Here is a 27,166-nt window from a genome sequence, read left to right as displayed (position 1 = left end):
ACACGCGATTTCAGCAGGGTACGTGTATTTCAGGGGTGCGCGGGAAGTTCCACACGCGATTTCAGCAGGGTACGTGTATTTCAGGGGTGCGCGGGAAGTTCCACACGCGATTTCAGCAGGGTACGTGCATTTCAGGGGTGCGCGTGAAGTTCCACACGCGATTTCAGCAGGGTACGTGCATTTCAGGGGTGCGCGGGAAGTTCCACACGCGATTTCAGCAGGGTACGTGCATTTCAGGGGTGCGCGGGAAGTTCCACACGCGATTCCATCAGGGTACGTGCATTTCAGGGGTGCGCGGGAAGTTCCACACGCGATTCCATCAGGGTACGTGTATTTCAGGGGTGCGCGGGAAGTACCACACGCGATTGTCCCAGTGCGAGCAGGGTACGTGTATTTCAGGGGTGCGCGGGAAGTTGCACACGCGATTTCAGCAGGGAATGTGTATTTCAGGTGTTCTGGGGAGTACTACACGTGAATTGGCCGTGTGGGTCCTCCCAGGTGTACGCTCCACAACCTCCACGGCCCCTGCAGGCAGCCCACACCACGGGGGAGTACCCTGCACCCCTGCTCATGTCCCGCAGGCAGCCCATCCACCATGGGCATGCCCCCCAGCCAACCCACATGTCACCTTGCACTACTGATCAACAATGCATGTCTGCCACCACCCCCACCACCCAGCACTGTGGGGCACCTGCCAGCAGGCCCCCACTCATGTCCAACTCATGTTTCCCACCACCCCCACCCCCCTGCACCGTGGGGCACCTGCCAGCAGGCCCCCACCCATGTCCAACTCATGTACCCCTGCACCCCCACCCCCCAGCATTGTGGGGCACCCTCCACCAGGCCCCCACTCATGTCTCCCACCACCCCCACCCCCCAGCAGTGCAGGGGCAGCCTCCACCAGGCCCCCACTCAGGTCTCCCACCACCCCCACCCCCCAGCCACCATGGGCAGCCCCCACCAGGTCCCCACTCATGTCTCCCACCACCCCCACCCCCCAGCAGTGCAGGGGCAGCCTCCACCAGGCCCCCACTCATGTCTCCCACCACCCCCACCCCCCTGCCACCATGGGCAGCCTCCACCAGGCCCCCACCCATGTCTCCCACCACCCCCACCCCCCAGCAGTGCAGGGGCAGCCTCCACCAGGCCCACACTCATGTCTCCCACCACCCCCACCCCCTGCCACCATGGGCAGCACCCACCAGGCCCCCACTCATGTCTCCCACCACCCCCACCCCCCAGCAGTGCAGGGGCAGCCTCCACTAGGCCCCCACTCATGTCTCCCACCACCCCCACCCCCCTGCCACCATGGGCAGCCCCCACCAGGTCCTCACAATCCCCAATCATGTGCGTAATGGTCAGCCTCCACAGCCAAAAAGCCCTACCAAGTAACCCATTCACCCACATGGAAATGTAAATTACATGTTACACCCCCAATGTTCATGAAGCTAATGAACCCATGTCCGTCACACACAATGGTTGCAATTGAATGGGAAAACACCCAACATGACATGCATGAAACCAATTAGATGATACCACACGGTGAAGTATGAAAACAAAATTGTATTGAAAAAAATAAAGAATGCTAAAGAAAGGAAACAAACTACAATGTGAATGAGAAAAAATAAGGTGCATGTCCGTATTAAAAAAAAAACACTGCAAATCAGAATCCAAAAAAATGTCGTCCAAAGTCAAATGTAAAAAAATCTCTATGCAATAAACAACTATGTTAAAAACTAACAAGGGTCCATGAGCCCAACTGAACAAAGGAAACCTACTAAAAAACCTAACTAAAAATCAACTATATACAAAAAGTGGAGCAGTGTCCGTCGACTCCAAATCATAATAAGAAACAAAGGAAACCTAAAACTAAAGAACTATATACAAAGGCGGCGGGCAAGTCCAGCGGCTCACTCCGTGGTGTCCCGGGCCAGGGCATCATCGAACTCCTGTTCGATGTCCCGGAGGCGGTCCAGTTCCATGGCCCAGAGGGTCCGCAGGGACGACGCCGTGTCCTCCTCCAACCCCCTGCGGATTGCCTCGAGGCACTCGGCCCGCCTCAGTGCCCTCCGCATGGAGTTCTCCGCCCTGACCATTGTGAGCCGCGCCTCTTCCGCCCGCCGCCGCTCCGCACCTATGGCGTGGCCCAACCGCTGCCACACGGAAGAAACTCTCTGTCCTGGGTCCCCCTGCCCTCCGGCCGATGCCTGCCCCTCCAATGTTGAAAGCCCTGAGCCTTAATGTCTCCCACCATGTTGCTGCTGCTGCACTGCCTCTGCCCGTGCACTGCCTCCTGCTGCCTGCACATCCTCCGCCGGCTGGGGTGCAGTTGTTGATGTGGCCACCCCTGCTGGACCTCCGACTCCCGACTGTGGCAGGGATGCCTCCTCCACCAGCCTGGCCGCACCGTCAGAGGCAGCTCCACAGGGCACCCAGGTGACTGATGGGTGGGAAGATGGCACAGAGGACGACTGGCGCGTAGGGGGTCCAGTTGAGGAGGGGGTCGGAGCAAGCCCCATCAGACGGAGGAATCCGGCCTGGGTGACCTGTCCCAGCAGTTTGACGTGGTCAACGAGCCATTCGAGATGACGTGCAGTCTCTCCATGAAAAGACTGCAGGTCACCTCACATGGCCCATTGACGCAACGCCACGCCAGCCAGGACAGGCTCAACCCGGACCTGGATGGCCACGTCCGCAGGCAGAGGAAGGCCAGTTGACGTCAGCTCATCCCCTGCCTGAAAACGGGTCTGGACGTAGGCATCCCTGCTGGTGCAAGATGATGCAGGGACAGGATCGGGGACAGGATTGCACACAGGCACCTCCGCGGCGGCCTGTGCTGCCTCCTGTCCCTGGTCCTGCACTGCACCACTAGCACCAGTGGGATCCCCACCTCCAGACCCCGTCTCTGGTGCTTGCACGGCCTCCTCCTCCACCAAACCCCCCCACCAACCTGGATGACTCCGTGCCATCTTCCCCTGTTGGGCCCTGTGGGGTCCCAGCTGCCCCTTCTGCTGCCGAGGAGTCCAACTGCAACCTCCGCCTCTTGGACCTCCCCCCGGCAGCTGCGGCCTGGGATGCGGCACCGGACTCCTCACTCCCCGACGAGATGACAACACGGGAGGGGAGCCGGGCCTTGCGTCTCCGGCTGGCGGTCGGATCCCCGCCGCTGTGCTCCACAGCACCTTCTCCGCCCTCTTCATCAGTTGACGCTGCAGACAGGGAGAAACAAAACACAGGCATCAGGGCACTGTACAATGGACACATACACACATGACAGTTGCACATGAGTGGCATTGGCAAACCTCAGACATGTCATCACAATCCCCAACACACATGTCATTGCAACTCGCACACATGAGCCATACCACAGCCATATCGCAACTGCCAGCACCATCCATACACATACAACAGCATCAGCAGCCAAAGGGGAGCCAGACATCACATGCAACACAGGAAGTGCACCACACATGTACACACACCACCACACTTGCATGCATGTGTACACCTCTGCCAAGTGTCGCACTGTTCAGACGGCCATCCATGTCACATCTGCCAATCAGGCTTCCACATACCGCTGTCACATGCATCCATGTTGCATCACTGTTGCACCCTTGTCAAATACACACACATGCACATGTACACAGTGCTCATACATGCAGCCGAAAACAACATACATGCGTGACATCACGGACATGTCTACTTACATACACATTCATACAAACATGTGTGCACGCACAACTGCATTTGCCATGCAAGCCTACACACACAAGCACCATCCATGTCTCACACATTACAGCCCTCGCATGTGTCAGCCCCACGGCCCTGTACACCCCCACCCATACTCGACCCCATACAAACAGATGTGCAACCTGCACAATACCGAATAATCACCACACGCACTACTCACAATCAGGATACATGTACACTCACCGCTCGACTCCAGATGGGTCTGCTTCTCTAGGACCTGGACGTGGAGCGCTGGGGATATGCGTTCCAGGACCCCCATCTGTTCTTCCGACAAGTGGCCCCGGCGCCTCTTGGCATCCGCTGCCTTCAAGAGGCGCCGGGCCTTGTTCAGGGTCCTGGACCTGTAGTCCTCCCAGCGCTTCCTGACATGTTGTAAGTCCCGGACTGCCACCCCCTCCGCGTTGATGGCAGTCACGATGTCAGTCCAGATCCGAGTCCGTCCTTCTATTGGACCAAAGGCCCTCAGCGCGTAAACGCGTCAGCACGCATACGCGATTCTATTGGACCAAAGGCCCTCAGCGCGTAAACGCGTCTGTGACGTGACCCGCACGGGTGTTTCCCACACAGCACGTGATGACAGAGCACACGTGGAAAGACTGCACGTCAGAGTGTCATCGCGTGTAATTGGACAGCACGTCAGAGTCTCATCGCGTGTAATTGGACAAAAGTGCGCGTACACGCGATTGGCCTATGTACGTGTATATCAGGGGTGCGCGGACACTTACACACGCAAGTACGTCAGCGCACCTGTATCCCGGGGTGCGCTGGAATTTCCACACGCTATTGGACTGGGTACTGGATTTCAGGGGTGCGCGGGTCACACGCTCGCCTACAACACGCGCAACGCATTAATTTGCGCGCTAACAAAATAACAAGCTCAGACCCAGGATGAACATACCGTTCCTAGCAGCAGTGGGCGTGGCCTACCAAAGGAGGAGGAGGAGGATAGTCAGGGCCAGAATATTCACACCCAGAACCAGCCTTTTCGGGATGCCTGATGACCAGGTGCATGGGAGGTACAGGTTTCCACCACACATCATACTGGACCTGGTGAGTGAGTGGGAGGATGACCTCACATCACCCACACTGTGCTCCCAAGCACTCAGCCCCCTGGAGAAGGTCCTCAATGTACTGCACTTCTTAGCCACTGGATCATTTCAGCGGACAAGTGCCATTGTGGGTGGTGTATCACAGGCCACCCAGTCACGCTGCCTACACCAGGTCTTGAACATCATCACTGCACGCCCATCAGTCCACAGGCACATATACCTGCCCAGAACACCTGCAGAAAGGCATGCTGCCGCCCTGGATTTTTACGCTGTGGCACGATTCCCCAAAGTGCTAGGTGCCATCGACTGCACCCATGTGGCTCTACGTCCCCCCAGGGCATCTGAGCACATCTATAGGAACCGCAAGCACTGGCATTCCATCAACGTGCAGGTAGTATGTAATGCCAAGGGAATCATCACCTCAGTATATGCCAACTATCCCGGGTCAACCCAAGACAGCTTCATTTACCGAATGTCCACCCTAAGCCGGGACCTAGAAGCTGGGCGGCATGGCGATACATGGCTGCTTGGTGAGTATGAATGCCACTGCACATGCATGCATGTCAGATACTGAGCAAGGTCACAACCCCACCAATGATACCAATAACCACCTCCATAGGGGACAGTGCCTACCCTCTCAGCCCCCACATGATGACGCCAATTCGGAACCCCACCACGCCACCCCAGGTAAGATATAACACAGCCCACATTACAACCCGGGGCATAGTGGAGCGCACATTCGGAGTGCTAAAGTCACGCTTTCGCTCCCTTGACCGTTCTGGCGGGTAGCTGTTGTACGCTCCCCCAGTAGTGTGCAGGATCATAGTGGCAGCATGTGTCCTGCACAACGTTGCAACACGCCGGGGCCTGGCCGTGGACATGGTGGTGGCCCCACATCCCCAACCACATGCACAGCCGCTGCGCATGGGAGGGGAAAGGGCACGGGGGAGGCAGCCCGTACACAGCTAGTGGCTAATTACTTCACATAGAAATCACACCCCTGTGGAGTGCACACTGCCCTGGCACATTCCATCTGACAATCAATGATGACTCAACCTGACACTGATTCTGAATGTCTGGAGAATGAACCGTGAAAACCATATCAGCCTGAGATTGTTCACCTGGAAGTGTCACAATGTGTGCATCCCTACCCACACAGACACCACCAATGCAGTTTTGTGAAGTAACACATTCAAGCAGCTAAAATTAATACCCACTTGCAAAATGCAACAAGAGGACAGTGCCATGTCAGCCAACCCATCCCCAGCACCGCCACACCACACACCGTGCCATGTCATGCTATTTGCAGGTAAACAAAGTAATCCCCACAACATGACACTAGTGTCACAATGTAGAGTGTCCCTAATTGAAACTTGCAACACCTGAAATGCTCACAGTAATGCAGGAACAACAACAAACTTGAGCAGGTACTACCATTAACATGACATCACAAATGTTATATATTAGTAGTCTCACCACCTGGAAATGCCTGCACTCCCACCACTACCAACTGTGCAGTGTTGGCGCCATGTAGAGTTGTAGGTGCACTGCTGCCAACATGGACCCCATCTCCAGACTAGAGGGCCTTGTGTAGACATGAGGAAGGGACCTGCAAATTGGGAGGTAGACACAGATGATGAGTTACACATCAATGCAACATGCAGTGTACAACACAACAGCAATATGCACTAGGAATGTATACACAGTATTGACTACAGACTGCCCACACAGCTCATGGGAGTCCAACGTCGCTGTGTGATTCACTGTCACTTGGGCACACCCTTTGCAAGCCCATGGAAACGGGAAGCAGGAGGGGTGTGTGTGACTCAAACCCAAGCATCTGAACCAAATACATGACAAGCCTGCATGTGCCCAGCCACAATGCTGCGTATGCCCACAGGAACCACGGAAGCCAACAAATTGTCCCAAAAAAATTGGGAAAAATTATTTAGAAATTAAAAATAAAAATAAAAATAAAAAATAAAAATAAAAATCAAAAATGGCCATTGATGGGCCCGGGGGGGTTGGGGAGGCCACCCAGGAGGTCCGACGACAGGATGCACACCAGAACCCACCTGCGTGGATCCTGGGAAAAAAAAACACCTCCATGGGCTCATGGCCCACACGGCTACCCTATTGTGGGAGTATCACTGCTGTCGCTATTATCACCCTGTGCAGCTGCATCCGGAGGTGGTTGCACTATGGGAGGCAGCCCACGCAAGGCCCTAGTCTGCTCCTCCATGGCTGCAAGCATGCGGGTGTGGTAGGTCTGGTTCTGGAGGATGAGTGTGCGGAGGTCCCCATGCAACAACTCACGGGATGCCCGGACCTCCGCCCTCGTTGCCTGCATCTCAGGTGAGAGCGTACGGGTGAGACGCTCCAGCTGCTGTTCTGTCCTTTGGTGTGTTGAAGCCTCAAGCTCAACAAGAGTCGTCCTGAGGTGAAGAAGCTCCTGCCTCAGGGCTTCCCTGTGGCCCTGGGACTCAATGGAGATGGCCTCCTGCAGAGTCGCCAGTGCCGCCCGCCTGTCCCTGTTGGACCCCAACATGTCCTCCCTGTGTGACTGGCAGATGGAGTCGGTTGCCTGCTCTAGTCGCTCCATCAGCCTTTCAGGGGGGACAATGGAAGTGGCCACCCTATCCATGGCCTGAGCCATCATCTCGGATGATGCTGCCTGTTGTGTTGCCATACCGTAAATGGATTGCTCCCATGCGGTATTGCCAGGTGGCGTACGGCCACCACGTCAGCGGGCACCACACCTGTCTGGGGCAAGGCGAACTGCGCCTTGCTGTGCCGGCACTGCCTGAGGCTGCAGGACTGCATTCCCCCTCTGATCTGCTGGCCCAGGAACAGGATCAGATGTCGCGGAGTGTGACCCTGCATCCGTAACCACCAAAGGCGTAGCTGCCAACACTGACATCCCCATTGAGGGTTCTGACCCTGGTGCAGGTGGGTGGGACAGAACAGAATCCCTCCCTGGAACACTCACCTGCGACGGCACGTAGGTCTCATCCGAATCAACACCTGAGTACAGCTCGGGGGGGGTGCAGCCAGAGACACCCCTTGAGAGCACGACCTGCAGCACTTGTGGGTTCTCACCCACCACCACACCACGTCCCTCACTGGTGGTTGGTCGGCCCTCGGACCCCTCCTGGGTCTGCACCATCTCCACAACCCCAGCAGTATCAGGTGCGTCTTCCCCTGCAATGACATAAAAACAGAGAAATGGAAACAGGCATTAGCACCATGGCACACAATGAGGGCTGAGAAGCAAGAGAACCAGTACTTGATTGACACATGTCCCACATGACTAAAACCCTCCCATGCATGCACCCTCACTGCATATGAAGGGCAGGCAAATGGCACACACTGATGACACCAAGATGGAAGATGAACACATTTTCTGCATGCTGCCTGGCAGTGGCATCACACATTGGCCTGTGATTGCCAGGTGAAACACACATGCCATCACACAGATGGCATGTACCATTGCTATTGAGTGAAGATGGAGAGGAGGGCAGCACCTATTCATTCAGTCCAGTTCCCGCATGTAATAGCTTTTCTAATTCTAACAGGTCAGATTTTTCACCTGGAGCTGCCAGTCTGAAATGGTCCAATTGCACAGGGACATGTGTGAACAAATGATATCCAGGTAACAAAGTCACTCCACTTTACCATAGCCATGTCAGACATGTGACTAGTGGACTGCGACATGCCTAGTAAAGGTGGTGGAATGCAAACAATCTGCCTGAATGAACAGTGAAAAATAAGCAACAATGTTGTGGCAAGGTGACACTTCAAGGGCAACTTGGGTGCAGTTGGGCTAGATGTCTACTGTTGGCAGAAGGGATACTGCTATGGCCAAATGCAGCTGCGCAGGATGTATTGCATGAATCACATGGCTGACCCATACGACTCAGGCGCACACACTCTCACCTGGCACACAAACAGAAGCCTCACACACACACCATGCACATGGATGACACACACATGCATGTGCACTCACCGGACAATGCCTCGTAATCAGCCAGATCTCCCACGCCTTGGATCTGTTCCTCCGTGACGTAGGTCCCAGCGACTGACTCATGTGGAGTGAGTTCCATGTCTACTACTGGAGACCCACCTCCAGTCACTAGAGTTGCGGCATGACTTGAGGCCAGCTTACTCTTTGCCCTGCGCTTTAGGTCATTCCAGCGCTTATAGCAATCATTGGCTGTGCGCCTCACGATTCCAAGGGCACTTACGATGTCCGCAACGGTCTGCCAGTGTGCCTGGCGTTGTGCAGGTGTGGTCTTGGATCCTGCAACAATGACCATCTCATTGTCATGTCCGGACACATACTCGACAAGTGCATTCAGTTCGTCATCCGTGAAGCTGGGCTTCCTGGACGGGCCGGACTGTGTAGCCGTGTCTGGGGCATCAGCCTGTGCCGGACGAGCACTCTTCCTCTTCCGCTTGGAAGGTGGTGGTGATCCTGAGTGTCCTGCGCTGCTCTGGACACTAGGGGCAGGAGCCCTGGTGGACTCTGTATCAGGAGTGTGGGATTGCACACTCAGCATGGGAGTTGGTGCAGGCATTGGCTCTAGTGTGATGGTGTCAGGGGGAATGTCAGCAGCATGGACTAGGACCGACACTGTCCTGGCTGGGTGTGTGAGGGCTGGGGTGGATGGAGCCGCAGCTGCCCCTGCAGCCTCTCCACCCTGCCTACTTGGTGCAGCAGATGACCTTGCTGCCCCAGATGCACGTGGCATGGTGACATCAACGTGCACCAGCACACGTGTCATAGGCCTGCTGACCTGGAAGTCAGCCATGGAGTCAGCCAGGTCTGGTGCCACAATGGGCTGGTCCAACAAGGGCTGAGCATGGATGGTGTCAGCCACATCAGCCTCAACGGGAGGGGGGGGGGATTATGGGTGCCCTTGACTGGTCCTCCACACATGGGGGGACAGGCTCACCCTGCAAGTAACGACCACGTCCCCTACCGGATCCACCACGGCCACCACTTGTGGCTCTTCCACCTTTGCCACCCTTACGGAATCCTCGCCTCCCAGCCATGGCACTGATGTAGATGTGCGTATGGGAGTGGCTGTAAAGTATTGTCCTGGGCAATTGGGGGTCAAAGGGGTTGGGTACCAGATGGTAATTGTACCCTAGTGCTCTTGCAAGGCTGATTGTAACCCCTGGGGAAAGATGACGGGTCACGCTACGCACAGGAGCCCCCAAAAAGGGAGATGACGTGCACGCAACCCCTCCTAGACCACGTGTGCAGAAAGAAAAACCTGCACTACGCTGTGGCACCCAGTAACACAAGAATGAACGTATGCGTGTCACATGCAGCCTAGAATGACCTCTGAAGGGGTAGGCTACCCACGGGGCAAGCACAGATGTTAGATACGTGCGTGACTCACCGTCTGCCAGGTAAAAGAGCGTGAAAAAGGAGCGCGTTTGGTTGGCAACACCCCCGCCAAAAGAAGACAGGACAACAGTAGAAGGGAACACTGTTTGAGGGAACAGGCCCAGGTAAACCAGTAAAAGAGAAAAAAGAGAAAAAGCTGTCTGAGGTAACAGGGAATACGAACTTGAAACGCCGTGAAGTAAATCGCGTGTGAAACGACAAGTAGTACAGAATTCACCCACTCGCTCTCCACGAAAAGCACGTACAAGGAAATGGTGTTCTACACGTACCTTTTATACAGGCCCACACGTCCAGCGTCACTTACGCGGCGTGTACGCGCTAGGGCCATTTCCACCAATTACACGCTTTGTCACTTCTGCGTGTAGGGCCATTTCCACCAATTACACGCTTTGTCACTTCTGCGTGTAGGGCCATTTCCACCAATCACACGCGATGACACTCTGACGTGCAGTCTTTCCACGTGTGCTCTGTCATCACGTGCTGTGTGGGAAACACCCGTGCGGGTCACGTCACAGACGCGCTTACGCGCTGAGGGCCTTTGGTCCAATAGAATCGCGTATGCGTGCTGACGCGCATACGCGCTAAGGGGCTTTCCTCGATTTTCACGCTGACGTGCAGGATTTTCACGTGCCAAATCACTCCGTACCAAGCTGGCCACGCGTAAGCACACGGAAGACCACGCTCCTGCCCAGAAGGCCGAAATACTGCCCCCCAGAGCCCCGAGCACGCTCCCACCTGCCATCTGCTGCTGCCTGACTGCCTACTGCCCACGTGCACTGCCATTTGCTGCCTGCACATCAGCCAGGGGTGCTGTTGCTGTGACCACCCCTGCTGGAACCGAAGACTCCCGACTGGAATTCCATCGCTCCAAAGCCCAGCCCCAGGACCCAGTTGCCCACCCACTCCTGCCTCTGGGGTTGTCATGTCGGGGCAAACACCATCTGTGACCACTGACAACCCCCGGCCAGAGAGGCAGAGGGGCACCAGCTTCAGTGCCACCGAAGTTGGTGTCCTGGTGGAGCAAGTCCTGGGGCAGTATGATGCCCTCTTCGGAAGTTCCCGCGCCGACAAGGAAGGACGGACTCGGATCTGGACTGACATCGTGACTGCCATCAACGCGGAGGGGGTGGCAGTCCGGGACTTACAACATGTCAGGAAGCGCTGGGAGGACTACAGGTCCAGGACCCTGAACAAGGCCCGGCGCCTCTTGAAGGCAGCGGATGCCAAGAGGCGCCGGGGCCACTTGTCGGAAGAACAGATGGGGGTCCTGGAACGCATATCCCCAGCGCTCCACGTCCAGGTCCTAGAGAAGCAGACCCGCCTGGAGTCGAGCGGTGAGTGTACATGCATCCTGATTGTGAGCAGTGCGTGTGGTGATTATTCGGTATTGTGCAGGTTGCACATCTGTTTGTATGGGGTCGAGTATGGGTGGGGGTGTACTGGGCCGTGGGGCTGACACATGCGAGGGCTGTAATGTGTGAGATATGGATGGTGCTTGTGTGTGTAGGCTTGCATGGCAAATGCAGTTGGGCGTGCACACATGTTTGTATGAATGTGTATGTAAGTAGACATGTCCGTGATGTCACGCATGTATGTTGTTTTCGGCTGCATTTATGAGCACTGTGTACATGTGCATGTGTGTGTATTTGACAAGGGTGCAAAAGTGATGCAACATGGATGCATGTGACAACGGTATGTGGAAGCCTGATTGGCAGATGTGACATGGATGGCCGTCTGAACAGTGCGACACTTGGCAGAGGTGTACACATGCATGCAAGTGTGGTGGTGTGTGTACATGTGTGGTGCACTTCCTGTGTTGCATGTGATGTCTGGCTCCCCTTTGGCTGCTGATGCTGTTGTAGGTGTATGGATGGTGCTGGCAGTTGCGATATGGCTGTGGTATGGCTCATGTGTGCGAGTTGCAATGACATGTGTGTTGGGGATTGTGATGACATGTCTGATGTTTGCCAATGCCACTCATGTGCAACTGTCATGTGTGTATGTGTCCATTGTACAGTGCCCTGATGCCTGTGTTTTGTTTCTCCCTGTCTGCAGCGTCAACTGATGAAGAGGGCGGAGAAGGTGCTGTGGAGCACAGCGGCGGGGATCCGACCGCCAGCCGGAGACGCAAGGCCCGGCTCCCCTCCCGTGTTGTCATCTCGTCGGGGAGTGAGGAGTCCGGTGCCGCGTCCCAGGCCGCAGATGCCGGGGGGAGGTCCAAGAGGCGGAGGTTGCAGTTGGACTCCTCGGCAGCAGAAGGGGCAGCTGGGACCCCACAGGGCCCAACAGGGGAAGATGGCACGGAGTCATCCAGGTTGGTGGGGGGTTTGGTGGAGGAGGAGGCCGTGCAAGCACCAGAGACGGGTTCTGGAGGTGGGGATCCCACTGGTGCTAGTGGTGCAGTGCAGGACCAGGGACAGGAGGCAGCACAGGCTGCCGCCGAGGTGCCTGTGTGCAATCCTGTCCCCGATCCTGTCCCTGCATCATCTTGCACCAGCAGGGATGCCTACGTCCAGACCCGTTTTCAGGCAGGGGATGAGCTGACGTTAACTGGCCTTCCTCTGCCTGCGGACGTGGCCATCCAGGTCCGGGTTGAGCCTGTCCTGGCTGGTGTGGCGTTGCGTCAACGGGCCATGCGAGGTGACCTGCAGTCTTTTCATGGAGAGACTGCACGTCATCTCGAATGGCTTGTTGACCACGTCAGCCTGCTGGCACAGGTCACCCAGGCCGGATTCCTCCGTCTGATGGGGCTTGCTCCGACCCCCTCCTCAACTGGACCCCCTACGCGCCAGTCGTCCTCTGTGCCATCTTCCCACCCATCAGTCACCTGGGTGCCCTGTGGAGCTGCCTCTGATGGTGCGGCCAGGCTGGTGGAGGAGGCATCCCTGCCACAGTCGGGAGTCGGAGGTCCAGCAGGGGTGGCCACATCAACAACTGCACCCCAGCCGGCGGAGGATGTGCAGGCAGCAGGAGGCAGTGCACGGGCAGAGGCAGTGCAGCAGCAGCAACATGGTGGGAGACATGAAGGCTTGCGGCTTTCCACATCGGAGGGGCAGGCATCGGCCGGAGGGCAGGGGGACCCAGGACAGAGAGTGTCTTCCGTGTGGCAGCGGTTGGGCCACGCCATAGGTGCGGAGCGGTGGCTGGCGGAAGAGGCGCGGCTCACAATGGTCAGGGCGGAGAACTCCATGCGGAGGGCCCTGAGGCGGGCCGAGTGCCTCGAGGCAATCCGCAGGGGGTTGGAGGAGGACACGGCGTCGTCCCTGCGGACCCTCGGGCCATGGAACTGGACCGCCTCCGGGACATCGAACAGGAGTTCGATGATGCCCTGGCCCGGGACACCACGGAGTGAGCCGCTGGACTTGCCCGCCGCCTTTGTATATAGTTCTTTAGTTTTAGGTTTCCTTTGTTTCTTATTATGATTTGGAGTCGACGGACACTGCTCCACTTTTTGTATATAGTTGATTTTTAGTTAGGTTTTTTAGTAGGTTTCCTTTGTTCAGTTGGGCTCATGGACCCTTGATAGTTTTTAACATAGTTCTTTATTGCATAGAGATTTTTTTACATTTGACTTTGGACGAAATTTTTTTGGATTCTGATTTGCAGTGTTTTTTTTTTTAATACGGACATGCACCTTATTTTTTCTCATTCACATTGTAGTTTGTTTCCTTTCTTTAGCATTCTTTATTTTTTTCAATACAATTTTGTTTTCATACTTCACCGTGTGGTATCATCTCATTGGTTTCATGCATGTCATGTTGGGTGTTTTCCCATTCAATTGCAACCATTGTGTGTGACGGACATGGGTTCATTAGCTTCATGAACATTGGGGGTGTAACATGTAATTTACATTTCCATGTGGGTGAATGGGTTACTTGGTAGGGCTTTTTGGCTGTGGAGGCTGACCATTACGCACATGATTGGGGATTGTGAGGACCTGCTGGATGGTGCCCCTGGATGCTGGGGGCTGGGGGTGGTGGGAGACATGAGTGGGGGCCTGGTGGGGGCTGCCCATGGTGGCTGGGGGGGTGGGGGTGGTGGGAGACATGAGTGGGGGCCTGGTGGAGGCTGCCCCTGCACTGCTGGGGGGTGGGGGTGGTGGGAGACATGAGTGGGGGCCTGGTGGGTGCTGCCCATGGTGGCAGGGGGGTGGGGGTGGTGGGAGACATGAGTGGGGGCCTGGTGGAGGGTGCCCCTGCACTGCTGGGGGGTGGGGGTGGTGGGTGACATGAGTGGGGGCCTGGTGGAGGGTGCCCCTGCACTGCTGGGGGGTGGGGGTGGTGGGAGACATGAGTGGGGGCCTGGTGGAGGCTGCCCCTGCACTGCTGGGAGGTGGGGGTGGTGGGAGACATGGGTGGGGGCCTGGTGGGGCTGCCCATGGTGGCAGGGGGGTGGGGGTGGTGGGAGACATGAGTGGGGGCCTGGTGGAGGCTGCCCCTGCACTGCTGGGGGGTGGGGGTGGTGGGAGACATGAGTGGGGGCCTGGTGGAGGCTGCCCCTGCACTGCTGGGGGGTGGGGGTGGTGGGAGACATGAGTGGGGGCCTGGTGGAGGCTGCCCCTGCACTGCTGGGGGTGGTGGGAGACATGAGTGGGGGCCTGGTGGAGGCTGCCCCTGCACTGCTGGGGGGTGGGGGTGGTGGGAGACATGAGTGGGGGCCTGGTGGAAGGTGCCCCTGGCGGCTGGGGGTGGGGGGGTGGGAGACATGAGTGGGGGCCTGGTGGAGGCTGCCCCTGCACTGCTGGGGGGTGGGGTGGTGGGAGACATGAGTGGGGGCCTGGTGGAGGCTGCCCCTGCACTGCTGGGGGGTGGGGGTGGTGGGAGACATGAGTGGGGGCCTGGTGGAGGCTGCCCCTGCACTGCTTGGGGGTGGGGGTGGTGGCAGACATGCATTGTTGATCAGTAGTGCAAGGTGACATGTGTGTTGGCTGGGGGGCATGCCCATGGTGGATGGGCTGCCTGCGGGACATGAGCAGGGGTGCAGGGTAGTCCCCCGTGGTGTGGGCTGCCTGCAGGGGCCGTGGAGGTTGTGGTGCGTACACCTGGGAGAACCCACACGGCCAATTCACGTGGGGTACTCCCCAGAACCCCTGAAATACACATACCCTGCTGGAATCGCGTGTGGAACTTCCTGCGCACCCCTGAAATACACGTACCCTGCTCGCACTGGGCCAATCGCGTGTGGAACTTCCCGCGCACCCCTGCAATCCACGTACCCTGATGAAATCGCGTGTGGAACTTCCCGCGCACCCCGGAAATACACATACCATGCTGAAATTGCGTGTGGAAATTCCCGCGCACCCCTGAAATACACGTACCCTGCTCGCACTGGGCCAATCGCGTGTGGAACTTCCCGCGTACCCCTGCAATACACGTACCCTGATGAAATCGTGTGTGGAAATTCCCGCGCACCCCTGAAATACACATACCCTGGTGAAATCGCGTGTGGAAATTCCCGCGCACCCCTGAAATACACGTACCCTGATGAAATCGCGTGTGGAACTTCCCGCGCACCCCTGAAATACACATACCCTGCTGAAATCGCGTGTGGAAATTCCCGCGCACCCCTGAAATACACGTACCCTGATGAAATCGCGTGTGGAACTTCCCGCGCACCCCTGAAATACACATACCCTGCTGAAATCGCGTGTGGAAATTCCCGCGCACCCCTGAAATACACATACCCTGCTCGCACTGGGCCAATCGCGTGTGGAACTTCCCGCGCACCCCTGAAATACACGTACCCTGCTTGCACGGGGCCATTCGCGTGTGGAACTTCCCGCGCACCCCTGAAATACACGTACCCTGCTTGCAAGGGGCCATTCGCGTGTGGAACTTCCCGCGCACCCCTGTAATCCACGTACCCGGCCAAATCGCGTGTGAGACTTCCCGCGCACCCCGGTATACACGCACACGTATTTTTTGTCAGCGGGTGTCCGTGTTTGTGGGTACCCCTTTGCACGTCATTTATCCTGGAGGGCCACAGTATAGGACATTCATCATGGCAGTATATAGGTGCTATTTGTTGGCGCACCTTTTGGCGCACATTTCTTACAGCCGCAGAGACGCTACCGCCTGCTTTCTTGTGGCGGTCGTGTTTGTGCCTGTGCACTGGTTTGAGCGTGCGCTTTTTTGCCCTATTCTATTCCATGAATACGTGTTGTAGGCGAGCGTGTGGGCGTTCCGCGCACTTGTGCCCTGTACTTCCCCCGTGACGCCCACGTTTTGGCAAGTTGTTCCCCATTCCGAGTGTTACGCCCGTGTTCCGCCTACTTTTGTTGCGTGCGCCGCGCTATGTGCGATTTTCGCTGTGGCCTGTGCGATTTTCGCTGTGACCTGGCGCACGCAGTTACATGGCCTGTGCGCCAACGTGCGCCGCGCACTTTTTTATCGCACATCCGCTGGTTTTCTCGCGCACGGCCTTCCATGAATCGATGTGCGCTGCTTTTCGTGCGATTTTCGCACTTGCACTGCGAATTTCGCTATTCCACTTCGATTCGCACGTTTTTGACCACTTGCGCCGCGCTAATTATTCCATGAATCGGCCTGATAATATCTAAACCAATCAGATATTCAGTATCCACATAGTACAGTAAATGCTCAAAGCATTTAATAACCTCTTTGGTATCTTTCAGATATGATTTCATTTGGACTACGTAGGTTTTCAAATAATGGTCTGCAAATTTTGAAAGCGGCTCGAGTATAGAATTTATGACGGCTACGATCGGTCTACCTGGTGGATTAATAAGTGTTTTGTGAATCCTAGGGAGAAAATAAAAAGTGGGAGTCGTGGAATCAGTATTTATCAAAAACTGACATTCTTGTTTACGCAACCAGCCTCGATCCTTGGCTTTAGTTACTTTCAGTTCAATCTTATTCAGCAGTTCCTTAGTGGGGTCTCCCTTATAGTTCTGGATGTTGTTGAGTTGTGTTAGACATTTGTTAATGTACTTGATTTTATCCAGTATAACGATGCCTCCCCCTTTTTCTGCCTTTTTTTTATAATAATGGTGTCATTTTTTGAAAGAGAATTGAGTGCATCCATTTAATTTGTACTCAGATTATGGAACATAGGATTGTTCTTCTTTTCAAGTTTTTCAACCTCTGCCATCTTTTTCTAAGATGACAGATTTAGGTGAATGCGTGTATGTAGGAGGGCAAAACGAAGGAGGATTGTTTTTAACCCTGTGTGGTTGCTTATCTGTAATTTGTTGGTTTCATTCGTTTTGTCAGCAAAGAATTCCTGGAGATGGATTTTTTGCATCAATTTATAAAAATCACTCTGGAATAGAAAAGGGTCATGCTTATTTGAGATCACAAGACTTGTTCTACTGGAGTAGGTTTGTATTTTGCAAGATTCACTAGAAACGATTGCCGCTCCTTGTCTGACGTTGATCGCCATTCCAGTTCCCCCTGTTGGGACCTTTGTATAAAAAATTCCTTGACGTGTGACTCTGATTGCATCTTCCTCTCTTGGTATTCTGATTGCCTCGCACTCGGGTAGAGGTAGAGCTTCCTGCAGTAGGGTTGTCGGGATCACTGCTGTTGTTGCTGGAGCTATAGGAAGTGGCACAAAACCGACATGTCTATTTCGATTATTGGGTCTGTTTGATTGAGTTCCTGCTGTTTTGTAGCCCTCTTGGGTATCGGGCTATGCCTTCTCGTTGCAATATTTAGTCAGGTCTTTTTTAAGGCGTTGAATACGTTATAGTGTGCTTGTCTGTTTAAAATCTTTCATTTCCTTTTCGATTTCCTCAAGTCATTTTTTAACATTATCTAAAGAAGTTAGGTTTTTAATGTCGTCTTCAAGTTTTTTTAGGTCGATCTCTATTTTTTGAGACACTTCTTTAGCCGTATCTATTATGAGGATGAGCCAGTTTCGCCCACAACGGTTCGCTATATAGCTCCATTGGAGTTTGAACTTTGATTTGTCGAGAAACACACAGGGCTCGTTCAAGACTGTTAGGCCTTGTGGAATGCTTAATTTTTGAGGTACTCGAGCATTATGGCTCCATGAAGTTCCGTCCTATACATAATCACTTTGCATCATATTACATTCATTTCAAGCAGTAAGGATATTGCCACACTCCATTTGTTGAAAAACAGCTATAGAACTCTGCAGATTTAGCCCTATTTCTGTTGAAAAAATGTTAAGATCATTTGACCACCTGCAGCTGTACTGCATCCCTCAGGGTCAGTCGCTTCTCTAAGCAACGAGTTGATGGTAGATCTCTTTCTTCGGCTGGGGCCTCCCTCTGGAACAGACTCCCTACCGCTCTGAAACTTGAGGAGAACCATCTCCGGTTCTGGAAGTACCTCAAGACCTTCCTCGTTGCTTCTACTTTCTCTCCTCCTCCCCCCTGCTGATGACCTGGCGGAAATTGAAACTGCACTGGTTACCTGGCTACCCCCTGATCTCGGGCCCAGGTCCCGTCCCTGCCAGCCTCCCCAGCAACCGTGCACTCTCGGGCTGTTCTCTGTATCCCTACAGCCCCCTACCAGCACTTGACACCTGATGTCTGCACTTACCTTTTTACTGCATTGCCTCGCCCCTTTTCCCCTTGCACTTTCCCCCTCACACCTCCCCTGCACTTGCGCGATCTCAATGTCACCTGGTCTAGTAAGATTGTTGTCTCTGTCTTCCCTCTGTTCCCCCTCCCTTGACTTGTCGCGCCATTAAAAACATGTGTGTAGGCACGTTATAAATGCCATATCATATTATATATCCTTATTGGATACCAGTAGCCAACTCACTGTCAGTATAACAACAAACCTGGGTGCTCTTATCATGCAGTGTCTTTTTTGCCCTCTCAACAGGTTTCATCCCCACAGAATGCAAGAAAATGCTGCGATGCATCTCAGAGGGGTGTTAGGCAGAATCATATGCAGTACCCTTTGGGAAAACCACACACAATTAAGACTACAAGTGTAAGTACAGTTTTACCTTTGGTACAAGCCTTTACTACACCGTAAAGTGGTAGCGATGGCTGAGCAGCCAGATTTATCTCGAGTAAAGTGAGCAGTACAAGAGGTTACACAAAGAACAACAATTACAATGGTTCAAATAAACACTGATTCAAGGTTTCTGAGTAAAAGAATATACATTTATTTACACCATCAGTTATAAAACAGTTCACTATTATAAAGCAGCAGAAAATCACAATCTTAATATACTGCAACAACCCCAAATCAATTCTGGACAAGTTAGGCCCAAAATGAAGTGTGAGCAAAATGGCACTCCAGCAATTTAAAAGGGAGAAAAGACAAGGTTATTCAAAATCAACAACACCAACAAGTTATAGACAGGGCAATCTATAAAAGGCTACTACAACTAGAATTCAAGTCGATAGGCCTGGGCCAATGTTAATGGTTCAGAGTCTTTGCAGAGGATCACACAGTTCAGAGTAGTTCGCGGTTAAGTCTTTGCCAAGAGTTCAAAACGAAGTTGGTCGGAGGAAAAGTTATTCAAAGGAGAAGAGAAGGACAAGCCTTCAGAGCGGCAAAAGAATTCAAGCACTTTCACTGTGGTCGGACAGAACGAATGACTGGATTTGCAAAGTACCTTAAATGGAGAAGAATGCTGTAGCTGAGGCAGTTGTTCCTGGCAGTTCCTGCAGGCTCACGGTTACAGAAGCTTCAGTCATGGTGACAAGAAGGAGGATGGCTGGAAGGTCCTGCACAGCCCAGGTATGAAGCTAGCAGCGGAGCAAAACGTCAAATAAAAGGAGTGCTCCTTAAAACCCAAACAGGTTCCTGTTATCCGGTTCACTGCGGCGATGCACTGCAAATTCGACCAGGAGAGGGAGGCCGGCATTTGGTGTTTGGCGAGCTGATTGGTCCCACCAAGCTCAAGGGAAGAAGATTCCTTGCAGATCTTCTCTGTCGTCGAAGTTTGGGGCAATTCGGACCAGCAGCAGGGCTTCACCGGGATGTCCAGTAGTTACAGCAGTCGTCTTCCTTCAGCTTCTCTTCGGTTCTCTCGATCCAGTGGCAACTCTGCCTTCCAGTCCCAGAGATTGGCTTTTTATGCAAAAAATACCCCATTCACACAGCCTGGCTGTCAATCACACAGCAGGGTGGCTGTCCTGACAGGACAACCACCTAGCCAATCAAACTAGAGTGCGACTTGGGTCTTCAAGGAGACCCTGTGCAGGGGGCTTCAAACCCCTCCCTCACATCCTGTCCACCCAGACACTCAGGTGCCTAAGGAGGGCTTCTGTGCAGAAGCCTGCCAAAAGACGGCAAACAAAGGAACCAAACCTGGTTTGGCGCGCAGAGTAAAACATGAGAAAGACCTTTACAAAAAGAAATGGCGAATAAACCCGACCGGAACCAAATAAAAATAAAAAGGGGCCCAGCGGGTTAGAGTTTGAGGCTACCACCATAGCCTCTAACAGTACTGAGGCTATTTTCATAGCTTGCGGTAGAATAAAAATGGTAGATACCACTGCCACCAACCAAATCTTAGAGCAAGGGGAACATACTAATGTGCCATGATAATCAGACAAAAGTGGATAACTATTAACCCCTCCAGTACTCTATTGGTAGATAGGTTGTACTGGGTCTGTAAATTTAAAAGGACTAGTAAAGTCAATGCAACTTAACATGTTCTGGGAGACAGTAGTCCGTTCCAGAAAATGGAGTTTAAAGTGGGAAGTCTGAAAAGACAACCCTGTGTCACTGCACTAAAGGTGCTGTGTGACACACAGTAAAACAATGATGCCTATGGGGTGGGCGAGACTCCATAGCCCATGAGCATAAAAATGTACAACACACTGAAAATGAAAAGTTCAAATCCCAAAAATATAGCAAAAGAGCTGGAGGGCTCTAAGGTAGAGGGAATTTAGCACTTGTGTGAGAAATCTCCCCAACAAGGGGTTTTACACCAAAGCTTACAATGCAAGGTTGCAAGCATTCCCATTAGAATTTTTTGACTGTTTGTTATCCCTGATAAAACGGAAAGTAGCAGCACCATTATTAAGAATAACTATTGCGTGACCCTGAAAATCAAAAGAATAATCAGTACATGTCTTATTTGCCTTTTCCATTAAAGTGAGCCTTTACCATACAGCCCAGTCTTTGGTCACTATCAATAGCCGCCAGTCTGGGGTTTTGCATATAAGAGGAATGGTTCAGTGGTTGCCTTGGTAAAATGACATGTAAATTATGGAAGCATTATTAACTCCCTTGCTTTGCTTCATTTCTCTGCTGCATTCAAATGTAGTCGGATGTTCCTTTCTTTCCCTCGGTACCTTTACACCAAGGAGCAAGCACTGAACCATATCTTAACTGTTCCTGATAGTCGGAGGTCAGAAGATCTTCCTCTCATCAAGCATGTTTAAATAGAATGTTACCCAGTCCACAGGAGTCATTGTTGCTCCTGCTAGTTTTCAACATGTACTGTCCTTGAGAGCAAAATGTGCACATATTACTTAAACAGTTTATAGACACCTATAGTCACTATTTTTGCCACAAAATATCCCCGACTGCTGAAGCGTGGCAAAGAGAAAAGGGAAAACACCCATAGAATACCCTAAAACACAACAAAAAATAAATGCATATCATGATACACAGTTGTCTTCTACTTGTACTTCAGGCATTTAACAAGCTAGACAATAAGCACCTCATTACGGTTAAGGCATTTCTTCTGAGCCTAAACACTACATGTACAGTAGATATTTAAAACAGCAGCATCTGGATGCCCAATGTTTCATTTTGGGATAGCATCTCCCCACAATGTTCCAGCAGCATTTGCATGTCAAGTGTCAAAGGTATGGTTATAACGCGCTTAATACCCAGAGGGGCGAACCCGGGGATCGAACCTGGAGCATGTCGCCTTGCCACCAAAGCGAGAACGTTGCCCCTGAGCTATCCCCCCAAGACAGCTTCTTAGATGATTAATATAATTTTGGTTATGTGAAATGTTATTGCATACATCTCAGCAAATAGCAACCTATCATTTTCAAACATTATTTTATTCTGCATGTTCATTAAACGAAATCCTTAACATGACAGTGCAGTTTTGGTAGGTGAGGGGGTTTGCCGGTTGGAAAGGTGGAGATAGTTCTTTGATCGGTCACATTTTTGAAAGGAGCACATCAATTAGCACCCTACTGACTGCTCAAGTGTTAAGGCTTTCAGACCTTTGTGTTGCTAAAGCACTGCCTTTTTCAATAAGTATAGACCTCATTATTCGGGAGGAGATAGAGGTGGCTATCATGGAAAATAGTTACCTGGACCTCCATGTGTTGTTACCTTTCAGCCCAGGCTATATGGGAGGGGCAGTCTTCACTGTTATGTCTGTGACATGCATATGGATGTGTATTTTATTTCCATGTCTCACTTATAAAGCCATGGAACTGTCTCTATTACCCACGTGTTCTTTTAACCCTGTAATGTTGAGGGCGTGTTTTCTACTTTTAGAACATTGGGAAACGTGTGTCTGGATAGTATATATTTGAATATAAAGCTTAGGACACTCCTTTGCCAAACATCAGAAGGGTGCAAGTTTGCGCTGGCTTTGCAGGCATGGTACCCTTGCTCATTATGTTGCATGCACATAGCTCTTCAGCAGGCACTCTATCGCACTCCCTTGTCCTACTTTGGTTTGCTACATTTAACCTGCCGGCTGCATAGAAACCTGTCCAGCTGAAGTGTCTAAGCGTGCTATTTACTTACAGGTACTATATATAGTGGTGTGACTCTAAGGAGAGCATCCGCTACACTTGTATGAAGGAACCTCAGAGTGCATCCACCCTTGATGACTCGTATTCTTGCGCATCACAGTGGATGCCAGCTAGCATACAATGCTGATATTTGCCCACTCAAGAAACCACAGTTCAGGTATACTTGGATACTCGATCAATTGAGGGAAACTACATTATGGGAATATGTTTAACCTTTTTCTTGGAGCATTCTCTTGAGAGAGTTTCTTAACACACTACACAAGAGTGTTCTGGAGTGTCTGACACCAGGGATGTCCTTAATGCTTTCTTCTGCATTTGTGGTCTCATTACTGATTACAGAATTCATATATTCCACAAATGGAGATTGACTGTACACTGCACTAACCTATTTAAGATACCGTTGGATTTAGCGTTGACTCTGTTGTAGAGAATGTACTGAATATGCATTGCATTTTGATGTATTCCTGAAAATTGTTGATTGCAGTATATTAATTATGTAATATGTAAAATTCTGATAGGCTCTCTTTGTATATATTCTTACAGACTTTTTGCTCCTGAAGAAGGGGTTGTCACCCCGAAACGCACGCGTTGAGCTTGGAACTCTGTCCATCAAACTTTACCTTGCCCTTCCTGGGGCGATTACTCATTTTTGTAATTGTTTAAGTCTTTATAAGAATGTGATGTATGATGTATATTGTTTTCACTCTGATTTGCCTATTTTTTCACTGTGTTAAAAGAAAAAAAAAATACATATTTTGACCCTGCAGAATCTTTCCTTGACTGATTTATTTCAGCTTTGATGGTGTGCAAGGGACGGGAGTGTCTCTAGAGTTAGACGCTTATCTCTTCTTCAGTTGAAGAATTACTCTCTAAACTATTTTACTGGGATTAGAACTCAGCTGGGATCTCTGCATCAGACACATTAGGTCCCTGGCATATATATGGGGGTTTGGAATCTGGGATACTCGAAACTGTAATTTGCATGTTACCTACAGTTATTATGAATTAGACCTTGAGAACAAAAATTCTTTCCTGTTTTGATTTTCCAAAATATTATTTTAGATCACTTTAACCCATTGTCTTATAGACCCATGTTTTATCTAATAATTGATGGCAGAAGGCAATCGTTGTTGGCCCTTTGTATGCCTTTTTAAAGCAGTTTTTTCTCTTTCATTGCTCTCCTTGCAATTCTCTAGGCACTCTTGCTGTTACAGGAGAATGTATTTGTCTTGAAGTAACAAAATGCTGTATTGTTCGCCAAAGCTGATTATCTGTATTTCAGATGCATTGTCATAATCACCAACCCATACAATACAAGCATAGAGGTTAGATTGCATGTCTGAGTATAATTTAGGATTGCAATTCTATATTAGATCATGAGCTTTCCTTTGTAAGGTGACTATTTTTAAAGTGATTCATTTCATGATATTCCTGTGCGGCCCCTCTAGCTCCACTTTCCTCCGGCATCCCTGCGACAATGTGATGAGCCAGCAGCCATTACCATTATGGGCTTGCCGCTCCCTCATTTGGCTATAGCCCCCACATGACCTAACACTGCATCCCTCTTATTATTAGCCCCCCACAGTAAGAGCATCTGTTTCCCCAGCCTGTGATTGCTCTAGGTTTGTCCACTTGTCCCATACCCTGTGATTTCCCTTCCCCCTTCCTGTCATTTAGCCTCCTTGGTCCCTGGCAACAGATGGCCGATGAGGCCCTTTAGCAGGTACCCTTTTCCCCCTCTCTGGCATTCACCCTCTCCCCGTTCCCTACTCTTTTTTACTCTTTGTCCCACAACCTGCTCTATTTTCCACTAGTCGGCCTCCCCGCCATCCCTGCCCATATCTCTCTCTCTCTCTCTCTCTCTCTTTCTCTCTTTCTCTCTTTCTCTCTCTCTTTCTCTGCCCTTCTTCCACTACCTCCCCACCAGCAATTTCTTCCTCCTTGCTCCCCTCTCTCTGATCGCTACCCAGCTGCCTAACCTGAATGCCTGCCATTGATGCTCCACCTCATACCCGCGCAGTGTGCCTAACCTACTCTGCCGTCAATTTTTTTAAATTTTTTTTTTAATGTTTGGTTTGATTTTTCAAACTTTACATTCAAGTCTATTCCGATTTATTCTTTAAAAGAATAATTTCGTTTCTTCTGAAGATTAGGACTCATTTTATGATTTCGCCCCAAAATTTCATTATTGTGATTATTAACCACTGGTCATTTCCTCTTAGAAGATTCTCCCATCTTTCTTCTGTCGTCATCACTTTACTCGAGATCCGGACGAAACTTCTCCATATATCTCTTTTTTCTTTCAGCGTCGGACATACCATAATTAAATGAAATAATGTTTCTGGGCTTTGTGCTTCTTTACAAAATCTACACTCCACTGCGACAGTGCCAGTTTTGTCAAATGCTGCTAGGTAGTCTCTGGTTGGTAGTATATTTAAGCGAAATCTTAGAAATTGATCTCGGATTGTTTTATCAGGAAATTGGTTTAGGTATCCCGGTAGTTCGTTCAGAGCCCTTGTTTCAGTGTCACAATTTAGATACCTTTTGTAAGATTTTTGTTTCTCTATTGTTTTTATCCAGTCATTGCTTTTTAATTTTCTTTTCGCCTGTTGGGGCCTCTTAGTCAACATTTCTTCTGATATTTCTTCTTCTTGCAATTTTCTTTTAATTGATGTCGTCCATTTTTCGAGAGCTGTCGTTTGGACTGCTTTTTCTTTCTTTTTTAACATTTCAAGTGATGGAATTGGATCCTCCGATAAGATTTTTCTGTATAAGTCCATCTTTTTCCATGTAACTATGGATTCCATTGATTGCAGACCCAATTCGAATCTGATCCTTGCCACAGGAAATGATTTTGGAAGGGCCAACATTTTCCGCCAGTATAGCCCTTCTAGAATGGACCAATGAATACATTTCTCCTTGATTATAGATTCACTGGCATAAGTTATGATAGGTACTACCTTTTGCCTATATAATAACGTTATTGGCTTTGCTGAGAATGTGCCATACTTCAGATGAAAGAATCTTCCTTGTCTCGCTAAAGATATAGCCTTTTCTTTGATGTTTTCAAACCATTCTTTTTCATTGTTTGAAGGATTTATCAGGGCACCCAAATATTTCATTGATTTTGTCATTCCAATTTCATTTCCATCCAGCATGATTTTAAAGGGATGTTGTTTTTTCCGTTTCAGACTGATCAGTTTCATAGCCTGGTTTTGCACGTATTGATTTGCAGATCGTTTACGTTCATATAGTCTTGTGTTTTGTTCAAAGATTCTTGCAAGCCAGATGTCGTTTTATCCAAGATGATAATATCGTCAGCATAGATAAGTGCTTGGATAGGTTTGTTATTGATTTTCAGAGGATTTGCTCTCGTGTTTTGAATACGCTCTTCAAAGTCATTAGTATAAAGGTTATAAAGACATGCAGCTAGGGGACAGCCTTGTTTCAGACCGTTCCCAGTATAAATGGATTCTGTGACCATACCAGTGTTTGTTAATCGGACTCGAATAGATGTATTTGAATATAGTTGAATGATTGGGTTTAAGATGTAAGCAGGACAACCCCAAGCTGTTAGTTTCTCCCAGAGCTTCTGTCTGTTTACTGAATCGAATGCCATTTTCAGGTCTATAAACACAGCATAAACTTGCTGATTTCTGATGCTTGCTTCAACCTTTATCATATTCAGTAACAGTAAGTTTACGTTTGTCCCAATCTTTGTCACAAAGCCAGTCTGTCTTTTCGCGTGTCTTCCATTTTTTGCTGCCCATATGTTTACTTGTTTTTGTAGGTAGCTTGCAAATAGCTTTCCTAGTGGATCAAGGAGGGCTATCGGTCTGTAGTTGTTTGGCAGCTTTCGGTCTCCTGATTTAAAGATTGGGATTATTATTGCAGTTCTACAGGTTTTGGGGATTTCTTTACTTTTCACTATGAGTTGCAATAATTGTGAGAAGAATTTTGCGCAGTCTTCTGGTGATGCTTTGAGAACTGCATTTGAGAGCCCATCCGGGCCTGGTGCTCGCGAAGAATTCAAAGCTTTGATTTTATTTATTATGTCGTCGAGCTCCCATTCAAATTTCCAATTCGATTCATCGTTTCCTCCATCAATTAACAGCTTGCTTGTTTTGTTGTTATATACTTCATGGTAATGTCTTACCCAGTTTTGTGAGTCAACTTCTTGTATTAATGTTTGCTGAGTTGATTTATCATTCATCATAGACCATAGATATCTTGTGTTTTTATTTTTTAAAGCGTTCAATATTGCTTCTG

General features: G+C 50.8%; 1 long non-coding RNA gene across 2 annotated transcripts in view; it reads left to right on the top strand.

The window, feature by feature from the left end:
- The window catches only part of LOC138516651 (uncharacterized), a 56,870-nt gene extending 33,244 nt beyond the window's left edge, over positions 1-23,626 (top strand). For both annotated transcript variants that reach the window (XR_011282294.1, XR_011282293.1), the window contains exons 2-3: positions 19,029-19,139; positions 23,441-23,626. This is a non-coding gene — a long non-coding RNA (uncharacterized lncRNA). The remainder of the gene's footprint in view (positions 1-19,028; positions 19,140-23,440) is intronic.
- The last annotated feature ends 3,540 nt before the right edge of the window (positions 23,627-27,166 follow it).

Source organism: Ambystoma mexicanum, chromosome 6q (genome assembly GCF_040938575.1).
Source record: "Ambystoma mexicanum isolate Mex_15411 chromosome 6q, UKY_AmexF1_1, whole genome shotgun sequence".
In the NCBI taxonomy this organism is placed as follows: domain Eukaryota; kingdom Metazoa; phylum Chordata; class Amphibia; order Caudata; family Ambystomatidae; genus Ambystoma; species Ambystoma mexicanum.
The sequence above is the reverse complement of the archived record's forward strand: the minus strand, read 5'-3'. Positions and strand labels throughout refer to the sequence as shown.